The sequence below is a fragment of the Oncorhynchus nerka genome, linkage group LG7 (genome assembly GCF_034236695.1).
Source record: "Oncorhynchus nerka isolate Pitt River linkage group LG7, Oner_Uvic_2.0, whole genome shotgun sequence".
NCBI classification, from domain to species: Eukaryota; Metazoa; Chordata; class Actinopteri; order Salmoniformes; family Salmonidae; genus Oncorhynchus; species Oncorhynchus nerka.
In genome coordinates this window covers 87,684,977-87,696,547 of record NC_088402.1, presented here as the reverse complement: position 1 = coordinate 87,696,547, position 11,571 = coordinate 87,684,977, and positions in this window count along the sequence as shown.

Here is an 11,571-nt window from a genome sequence, read left to right as displayed (position 1 = left end):
GGTATATAGATGGTGGTGTGTAATAGTGGTATATAGATGGTGGTGTGTAATAGTGGTATATAGGTGGTGGTGTCTAATAGTGGTATATAGATGGTGGTGTGTAATAGTGGTATATAGATGGTGGTGTGTAATAGTGGTATATAGGTGGTGGTGTGTAATAGTGGTATATAGATGTTAGGTGGTGGTATGTAATAGTGGTATATAGATGGTAGTGTGTAATAGTGGTATATAGATGTTAGGTGGTGGTATGTAATAGTGGTATATAGATGGTGGTGTGTAATAGTGGTATATAGTTGGTGGTGTGTAATAGTGGTATATAGATGGTGGTGTGTAATAGTGGTATATAGATGGTGGTATGTAATAGTGGTATATAGGTAGTGGTGTGTAATAGTGGTATATAGATGGTGGTGTGTAGTAGTGGTATATAGATGGTGGTGTGTAAGTAGTGGTGTATAGATGGTGGTGTGTAATAGTGGTATATAGATGTTAGGTTGTGGTATGTAATAGTGGTATATCAATGGTGGTGTGTAATAGTGGTATATAGATGGTGGTATGTAATAGTGGTATATAGGTGGTGGTGTGTAATAGTGGTATATAGATGGTGGTGTGTAATAGTGGTATATAGATGGTGGTGTGTAATAGTGGTATATAGATGGTGGTATGTAATAGTGGTATATAGATGTTAGGTGGTGGTATGTAATAGTGGTATATAGATGGTAGTGTGTAATAGTGGTATATAGATGTTAGGTGGTGGTATGTAATAGTGGTATATAGGTGGTGGTGTGTAATAGTGGTATATAGATGGTGGTGTGTAATAGTGGTATATAGATGGTGGTGTGTAATAGTGGTGTATAGATGGTGGTGTGTAATAGTGGTATATAGATGGTGGTGTGTAATAGTGGTATATAGATGGTGGTATGTAATAGTGGTATATAGATGGTGGTATGTAATAGTGGTATATAGGTGGTGGTGTGTAATAGTGGTATATAGATGGTGGTGTGTAATAGTGGTATATAGATGGTGTGTAATAGTGGTATATAGATGGAGGGTTAGGTGGTGGTGTGTAATAGTGGTATATAGATGGTAGTTGGTGGTGTGTAATAGTGGTATATAGATGGTGGTGTGTAATAGTGGTATATAGATGGTGGTGTGTAATAGTGGTATATAGATGGTGGTATGTAATAGTGGTATATAGGTGGAGGGTTAGGTGGTGGTGTGTAATAGTGGTATATAGATGGTGGTATATAATAGTGGTATATAGATGGTGGTGTGTAATAGTGGTATATAGATGGTGGTATGTAATAGTGGTATATAGATGGTGGTATGTAATAGTGGTATATAGGTGGTGGTGTGTAATAGTGGCATATAGATGGTGGTGTGCAATAGTGGTATATAGATGGTGGTGTGTAATAGTGGTATATAGATGGTGGTATGTAATAGTGGTATATAGATGTTAGGTGGTGGTATGTAATAGTGGTATATAGATGGTAGTGTGTAATAGTGGTATATAGATGTTAGGTGGTGGTATGTAATAGTGGTATATAGATGGTGGTATGTAATAGTGGTATATAGATGGTGGTGTGTAATAGTGGTATATAGATGGTGGTGTGTAATAGTGGTGTATAGATGGTGGTGTGTAATAGTGGTATATAGATGGTGGTGTGTAATAGTGGTATATAGATGGTGGTATGTAATAGTGGTATATAGATGGTGGTATGTAATAGTGGTATATAGGTGGTGGTGTGTAATAGTGGTATATAGATGGTGGTATGTAATAGTGGTATATAGATGGTAGTTGGTGGTGTGTAATAGTGGTATATAGATGGTGGTATGTAATAGTGGTATATAGATGGTGGTGTGTAATAGTGGTATATAGATGGTGGTATGTAATAGTGGTATATAGATGGTAGTTGGTGGTGTGTAATAGTGGTATATAGATGGTGGTATGTAATAGTGGTATATAGATGGTGGTGTGTAATAGTGGTATATAGATGGTAGTTGGTGGTGTGTAATAGTGGTATATAGATGGTGGTATGTAATAGTGGTATATAGATGGTGGTGTGTAATAGTGGTATATAGATGGTGGTGTGTAATAGTGGTATATAGGTGGTGGTGTCTAATAGTGGTATATAGATGGTGGTGTGTAATAGTGGTATATAGATGGTGGTGTGTAATAGTGGTATAGGTGGTGGTGTGTAATAGTGGTATATAGATGTTAGGTGGTGGTATGTAATAGTGGTATATAGATGGTAGTGTGTAATAGTGGTATATAGATGTTAGGTGGTGGTATGTAATAGTGGTATATAGATGGTGGTGTGTAATAGTGGTATATAGTTGGTGGTGTGTAATAGTGGTATATAGATGGTGGTGTGTAATAGTGGTATATAGATGGTGGTATGTAATAGTGGTATATAGGTAGTGGTGTGTAATAGTGGTATATAGATGGTGGTGTGTAGTAGTGGTATATAGATGGTGGTGTGTAGTAGTGGTGTATAGATGGTGGTGTGTAATAGTGGTATATAGATGTTAGGTTGTGGTATGTAATAGTGGTATATCAATGGTGGTGTGTAATAGTGGTATATAGATGGTGGTATGTAATAGTGGTATATAGGTGGTGGTGTGTAATAGTGGTATATAGATGGTGGTGTGTAATAGTGGTATATAGATGGTGGTGTGTAATAGTGGTATATAGATGGTGGTATGTAATAGTGGTATATAGATGTTAGGTGGTGGTATGTAATAGTGGTATATAGATGGTAGTGTGTAATAGTGGTATATAGATGTTAGGTGGTGGTATGTAATAGTGGTATATAGGTGGTGGTGTGTAATAGTGGTATATAGATGGTGGTGTGTAATAGTGGTATATAGATGGTGGTGTGTAATAGTGGTGTATAGATGGTGGTGTGTAATAGTGGTATATAGATGGTGGTGTGTAATAGTGGTATATAGATGGTGGTATGTAATAGTGGTATATAGATGGTGGTATGTAATAGTGGTATATAGGTGGTGGTGTGTATTAGTGGTATATAGATGGTGGTGTGTAATAGTGGTATATAGATGGTGGTGTGTAATAGTGGTATATAGATGGTGGTGTGTAATAGTGGTATATAGATGGTGGTGTGTAATAGTGGTATATAGATGGTGGTGTGTAGTAGTGGTATATAGATGGTGGTGTGTAATAGTGGTATATAGACGGTGGTGTGTAATAGTGGTATATAGATGGTGGTATGTAATAGTGGTATATAGATGGTGGTGTGTAGTAGTGGTGTATAGATGGTGGTGTGTAGTAGTGGTATATAGATGGTGTTGTGTAATAGTGGTATATAGATGGTGGTGTGTAATAGTGGTATATAGATGGTGGTGTGTAATAGTGGTATATAGACGGTGGTGTGTAATAGTGGTATATAGATGGTGGTATGTAATAGTGGTATATAGATGGTGGTGTGTAATAGTGGTATATAGTTGGTGGTGTGTAATAGTGGTATATAGATGGAGGGTTAGTTGGTGGTGTGTAATAGTGGTGTATAGATGGTGGTATGTAATAGTGGTATATAGATGGTGTTGTGTAATAGTGGTATATAGATGGTGGTGTGTAGTAGTGGTGTATAGATGGTGGTGTGTAGTAGTGGTATATAGATGGTGTTGTGTAATAGTGGTATATAGATGGTGGTGTGTAATAGTGGTATATAGATGGTGGTGTGTAATAGTGGTATATAGACGGTGGTGTGTAATAGTGGTATATAGATGGTGGTATGTAATAGTGGTATATAGATGGTGGTGTGTAATAGTGGTATATAGTTGGTGGTGTGTAATAGTGGTATATAGATGGAGGGTTAGTTGGTGGTGTGTAATAGTGGTGTATAGATGGTGGTATGTAATAGTGGTATATAGATGGTGTTGTGTAATAGTGGTATATAGATGGTGGTGTGTAATAGTGGTATATAGATGGTGGTATGTAATAGTGGTATATAGATGGTGGTGTGTAATAGTGGTATATAGTTGGTGGTGTGTAATAGTGGTATATAGATGGAGGGTTAGTTGGTGGTGTGTAATAGTGGTGTATAGATGGTGGTGTGTAATAGTGGTATATAGATGGTGGTGTGTAATAGTGGTATATAGGTGGTGTGTAATAGTGGTATATAGATGGTGGTGTGTAATAGTGGTATATAGGTGGTGGTGTGTAATAGTGGTATATAGATGGTGGTGTGTAATAGTGGTATATAGTTGGTGGTGTGTAATAGTGGTATATAGATGGTTGTGTGTAATAGTGGTATATAGATGGTGGTGTGTAATAGTGGTATATAGATGGTGGTGTGTAATAGTGGTATATAGATGGTGGTATGTAATAGTGGTATATAGGTGGTGGTGTGTAATAGTGGTATATAGATGGTGGTGTGTAGTAGTAGTATATAGATGGTGATGTGTAGTAGTGGTGTATAGATGGTGGTGTGTAATAGTGGTATATAGATGTTAGGTGGTGGTATGTAATAGTGGTATATAGATGGTGGTGTGTAATAGTGGTATATAGATGGTGGTATGTAATAGTGGTATATAGGTGGTGGTGTGTAATAGTGGTATATAGATGGTGGTGTGTAATAGTGGTATATAGATGGTGGTGTGTAATAGTGGTATATAGATGGTGGTGTGTAATAGTGGTATATAGATGGTGTGTAATAGTGGTATATAGATGGAGGGTTAGGTGGTGGTGTGTAATAGTGGTATATAGATGGTAGTTGGTGGTGTGTAATAGTGGTATATAGATGGTGGTGTGTAATAGTGGTATATAGATGGTGGTGTGTAATAGTGGTATATAGATGGTGGTATGTAATAGTGGTATATAGGTGGAGGGGTTAGGTGGTGGTGTGTAATAGTGGTATATAGATGGTGGTATATAATAGTGGTATATAGATGGTGGTGTGTAATAGTGGTATATAGATGGTGGTATGTAATAGTGGTATATAGATGGTGGTATGTAATAGTGGTATATAGGTGGTGGTGTGTAATAGTGGTATATAGATGGTGGTGTGCAATAGTGGTATATAGATGGTGGTGTGTAATAGTGGTATATAGATGGTGGTATGTAATAGTGGTATATAGATGTTAGGTGGTGGTATGTAATAGTGGTATATAGATGGTAGTGTGTAATAGTGGTATATAGATGTTAGGTGGTGGTATGTAATATGGTATATAGATGGTGGTATGTAATAGTGGTATATAGATGGTGGTGTGTAATAGTGGTATATAGATGGTGGTGTGTAATAGTGGTGTATAGATGGTGGTGTGTAATAGTGGTATATAGATGGTGGTGTGTAATAGTGGTATATAGATGGTGGTATGTAATAGTGGTATATAGATGGTGGTATGTAATAGTGGTATATAGGTGGTGGTGTGTAATAGTGGTATATAGATGGTGGTGTGTAATAGTGGTATATAGATGGTGGTGTGTAATAGTGGTATATAGATGGTGGTGTGTAATAGTGGTATATAGATGGTGGTGTGTAATAGTGGTATATAGATGGTGGTGTGTAGTAGTGGTATATAGATGGTGTTGTGTAATAGTGGTATATAGATGGTGGTGTGTAATAGTGGTATATAGATGGTGGTATGTAATAGTGGTATATAGATGGTGGTGTGTAATAGTGGTATATAGTTGGTGGTGTGTAATAGTGGTATATAGATGGAGGGTTAGTTGGTGGTGTGTAATAGTGGTGTATAGATGGTGGTGTGTAATAGTGGTATATAGATGGTGGTGTGTAATAGTGGTATATAGGTGGTGGTGTGTAATAGTGGTATATAGATGGTGGTGTGTAATAATGGTATATAGTTGGTGGTGTGTAATAGTGGTATATAGATGGTGGTGTGTAATAGTGGTATATAGATGGTGGTGTGTAATAGTGGTATATAGATGGTGGTGTGTAATAGTGGTATGTAATAGTGGTATATAGGTGGTGGTGTGTAATAGTGGTATATAGATGGTGGTGTGTAGTAGTGGTATATAGATGGTGGTGTGTAGTAGTGGTGTATAGATGGTGGTGTGTAGTAGTGGTATATAGTTGGTGGTGTGTAATAGTGGTATATAGATGGAGGGTTAGTTGGTGGTGTGTAATAGTGGTGTATAGATGGTGGTGTGTAATAGTGGTATATAGATGGTGGTGTGTAATAGTGGTATATAGGTGGTGGTGTGTAATAGTGGTATATAGATGGTGGTGTGTAATAGTGGTATATAGATGGTGGTATGTAATAGTGGTATATAGGTGGTGGTGTGTAATAGTGGTATATAGATGGTGGTGTGTAGTAGTGGTATATAGATGGTGGTGTGTAGTAGTGGTGTATAGATGGTGGTGTGTAGTAGTGGTATAGATGGTGTTGTGTAATAGTGGTATATAGATGGTGGTGTGTAGTAGTGGTGTATAGATGGTGGTGTGTAGTAGTGGTATAGATGGTGTTGTGTAATAGTGGTATATAGATGGTGGTGTGTAGTAGTGGTATATAGATGGTGGTGTGTAATAGTGGTATATAGTTGGTGGTGTGTAATAGTGGTATATAGATGGTGGTATGTAATAGTGGTATATAGGTGGTGGTGTGTAATAGTGGTCTATAGATGGTGGTGTGTAGTAGTGGTATATAGATGGTGGTGTGTAGTAGTGGCGTGTATAGATGGTGGTGTGTAATAGTGGTATATAGATGTTAGGTGGTGGTATGTAATAGTGGTATATAGATGGTGGTGTGTAATAGTGGTATATAGATGGTGGTATGTAATAGTGGTATATAGGTGGTGGTGTGTAATAGTGGTATATAGATGGTGGTGTGTAATAGTGGTATATAGATGGTGGTGTGTAATAGTGGTATATAGATCATGTGTAATAGTGGTATATAGATGGAGGGTTAGGTGGTGGTGTGTAATAGTGGTATATAGATGGTAGTTGGTGGTGTGTAATAGTGGTATATAGATGGTGGTGTGTAATAGTGGTATATAGATGGTGGTGTGTAATAGTGGTATATAGATGGTGGTGTGTAATAGTGGTATATAGGTGGTGGTATGTAATAGTGGTATATAGGTGGTGGTGTGTAATAGTGGTATATAGATGGTGGTGTGTAATAGTGGTATATAGATGGTGGTGTGTAATAGTGGTATATAGATGGTGGTATGTAATAGTGGTATATAGGTGGAGGGTTAGGTGGTGGTGTGTAATAGTGGTATATAGATGGTGGTATATAATAGTGGTATATAGATGGTGGTGTGTAATAGTGGTATATAGATGGTGGTATGTAATAGTGGTATATAGATGGTGGTATGTAATAGTGGTATATAGGTGGAGTTAGGTGGTGGTATATAATAATGGTATATAGATGGTATTGTAATAGTGGTATATAGATGGTGGTATGTAATAGTGGTATATAGATGGTGGTGTGTAATAGTGGTATATAGGTGGTGGTGTGTAATAGTGGTATATAGATGGTGGTGTGTAATAGTGGTATATAGGTGGTGGTGTGTAATAGTGGTATATAGGTGGTGGTGTGTAATAGTGGTATATAGATGGTGGTGTGTAATAGTGGTATATAGGTGGTGGTGTGTAATAGTGGTATATAGATGGTGTGTAATAGTGGTATATAGATGGTGGTGTGAAATAGTGGTATATAGATGGTGGTGTGTAATAGTGGTATATAGATGGTGGTGTGTAATAGTGGTATATAGGTGGTGGTGTGTAATAGTGGTATATAGATGGTGGTGTGTAATAGTGGTATATAGGTGGTGGTATGTAATAGTGGTATATAGATGGTGGTGGTGTGTAATAGTGGTATATAGGTGGTGGTGTGTAATAGTGGTATATAGATGGTAGTGTGTAATAGTGGTATATAGATGGTGGTGTGTAATAGTGGTATATAGGTGGTGGTGTGTAATAGTGGTATATAGGTGGTGGTGTGTAATAGTGGTATATAGATGGTGTGTAATAGTGGTATATAGATGGTGGTGTGTAATAGTGGTATATAGATGGTGGTGTGTAATAGTGGTATATAGATGGTGGTGTGTAATAGTGGTATATAGGTGGTGGTGTGTAATAGTGGTATATAGATGGTGGTGTGTAGTAGTGGTATATAGATGGTGGTGTGTAATAGTGGTATATAGGTGGTATGTAATAGTGGTATATAGGTGGTGGTGTGTAATAGTGGTATATAGATGGTGGTGTGTAATAGTGGTATATAGATGGTGGTGTGTAGTAGTGGTGTATAGATGGTGGTGTGTAGTAGTGGTATATAGTTGGTGGTGTGTAATAGTGGTATATAGATGGAGGGTTAGTTGGTGGTGTGTAATAGTGGTGTATAGATGGTGGTGTGTAATAGTGGTATATAGATGGTGGTGTGTAATAGTGGTATATAGGTGGTGGTGTGTAATAGTGGTATATAGATGGTGGTGTGTAATAGTGGTATATAGATGGTGGTATGTAATAGTGGTATATAGGTGGTGGTGTGTAATAGTGGTATATAGATGGTGGTGTGTAGTAGTGGTATATAGATGGTGGTGTGTAGTAGTGGTGTATAGATGGTGGTGTGTAGTAGTGGTATAGATGGTGTTGTGTAATAGTGGTATATAGATGGTGGTGTGTAGTAGTGGTGTATAGATGGTGGTGTGTAGTAGTGGTATAGATGGTGTTGTGTAATAGTGGTATATAGATGGTGGTGTGTAGTAGTGGTATATAGATGGTGGTGTGTAATAGTGGTATATAGTTGGTGGTGTGTAATAGTGGTATATAGATGGTGGTATGTAATAGTGGTATATAGGTGGTGGTGTGTAATAGTGGTCTATAGATGGTGGTGTGTAGTAGTGGTATATAGATGGTGGTGTGTAGTAGTGGTGTATAGATGGTGGTGTGTAATAGTGGTATATAGATGTTAGGTGGTGGTATGTAATAGTGGTATATAGATGGTGGTGTGTAATAGTGGTATATAGATGGTGGTATGTAATAGTGGTATATAGGTGGTGGTGTGTAATAGTGGTATATAGATGGTGGTGTGTAATAGTGGTATATAGATGGTGGTGTGTAATAGTGGTATATAGATCATGTGTAATAGTGGTATATAGATGGAGGGTTAGGTGGTGGTGTGTAATAGTGGTATATAGATGGTAGTTGGTGGTGTGTAATAGTGGTATATAGATGGTGGTGTGTAATAGTGGTATATAGATGGTGGTGTGTAATAGTGGTATATAGATGGTGGTGTGTAATAGTGGTATATAGGTGGTGGTATGTAATAGTGGTATATAGGTGGTGGTGTGTAATAGTGGTATATAGATGGTGGTGTGTAATAGTGGTATATAGATGGTGGTATGTAATAGTGGTATATAGGTGGAGGGTTAGGTGGTGGTGTGTAATAGTGGTATATAGATGGTGGTATATAATAGTGGTATATAGATGGTTGTGTGTAATAGTGGTATATAGATGGTGGTATGTAATAGTGGTATATAGATGGTGGTATGTAATAGTGGTATATAGGTGGAGGGTTAGGTGGTGGTATATAATAATGGTATATAGATGGTTGTGTGTAATAGTGGTATATAGATGGTGGTATGTAATAGTGGTATATAGATGGTGGTGTGTAATAGTGGTATATAGGTGGTGGTGTGTAATAGTGGTATATAGATGGTGGTGTGTAATAGTGGTATATAGGTGGTGGTGTGTAATAGTGGTATATAGGTGGTGGTGTGTAATAGTGGTATATAGATGGTGGTGTGTAATAGTGGTATATAGGTGGTGGTGTGTAATAGTGGTATATAGATGGTGTGTAATAGTGGTATATAGATGGTGGTGTGTAATAGTGGTATATAGATGGTGGTGTGTAATAGTGGTATATAGATGGTGGTGTGTAATAGTGGTATATAGGTGGTGGTGTGTAATAGTGGTATATAGATGGTGGTGTGTAATAGTGGTATATAGGTGGTGGTATGTAATAGTGGTATATAGATGGTAGGTGGTGGTGTGTAATAGTGGTATATAGGTGGTGGTGTGTAATAGTGGTATATAGATGGTAGTGTGTAATAGTGGTATATAGATGGTGGTGTGTAATAGTGGTATATAGGTGGTGGTGTGTAATAGTGGTATATAGGTGGTGGTGTGTAATAGTGGTATATAGATGGTGTGTAATAGTGGTATATAGATGGTGGTGTGTAATAGTGGTATATAGATGGTGGTGTGTAATAGTGGTATATAGATGGTGGTGTGTAATAGTGGTATATAGGTGGTGGTGTGTAATAGTGGTATATAGATGGTGGTGTGTAGTAGTGGTATATAGATGGTGGTGTGTAATAGTGGTATATAGGTGGTATGTAATAGTGGTATATAGGTGGTGGTGTGTAATAGTGGTATATAGATGGTGGTGTGTAATAGTGGTATATAGGTGGTGGTATGTAATAGTGGTATATAGATGGTAGGTGGTGGTGTGTAATAGTGGTATATAGGTGGTGGTGTGTAATAGTGGTATATAGATGGTAGTGTGTAATAGTGGTATATAGATGGTGGTGTGTAATAGTGGTATATAGGTGGTGGTGTGTAATAGTGGTATATAGATGGTGGTGTGTAGTAGTGGTATATAGATGGTGGTGTGTAGTAGTGGTGTATAGATGGTGGTATGTAATAGTGGTATATAGGTGGTGGTGTGTAATAATGGTATATAGATGGTGGTATGTAATAGTGGTATATAGGTGGAGGGTTAGGTGGTGGTGTGTAATAGTGGTATATAGATGGTGGTATATAATAGTGGTATATAGATGGTTGTGTGTAATAGTGGTATATAGATGGTGGTATGTAATAGTGGTATATAGGTGGTGGTGTGTAATAGTGGTATATAGGTGGTGGTGTGTAATAGTGGTATATAGGTGGTGGTGTGTAATAGTGGTATATAGGTGGTGGTGTGTAATAGTGGTATATAGATGGTGGTATGTAATAGTGGTATATAGGTGGTGGTGTGTAATAGTGGTATATAGATGGTGGTGTGTAATAGTGGTATAGATGGTGGTGTGTAATAGTGGTATATAGATGGTGGTATGTAATAGTGGTATATAGGTGGTGGTGTGTAATAGTGGTGTATAGATGGTGGTGTGTAATAGTGGTATATAGATGGTGGTGTGTAATAGTGGTATATAGATGGTGGTGTGTAATAGTGGTATATAGATGGTGGTATGTAATAGTGGTATATAGGTGGTGGTGTGTAATAGTGGTATATAGATGGTGGTGTGTAATAGTGGTATATAGATGGTGGTGTGTAATAGTGGTATATAGATGGTGGTGTGTAATAGTGGTATATAGATCATGTGTAATAGTGGTATATAGATGGAGGGTTAGGTGGTGGTGTGTAATAGTGGTATATAGATGGTGGTGTGTAATAGTGGTATATAGATGGTGGTGTGTAATAGTGGTATATAGGTGGTGGTGTGTAATAGTGGTATATAGGTGGTGGTGTGTAATAGTGGTATATAGGTGGTGGTGTGTAATAGTGGTATATAGGTGGTGGTGTGTAATAGTGGTATATAGATGGTGGTGTGTAATAGTGGTATATAGGTGGTGGTGTGTAATAGTG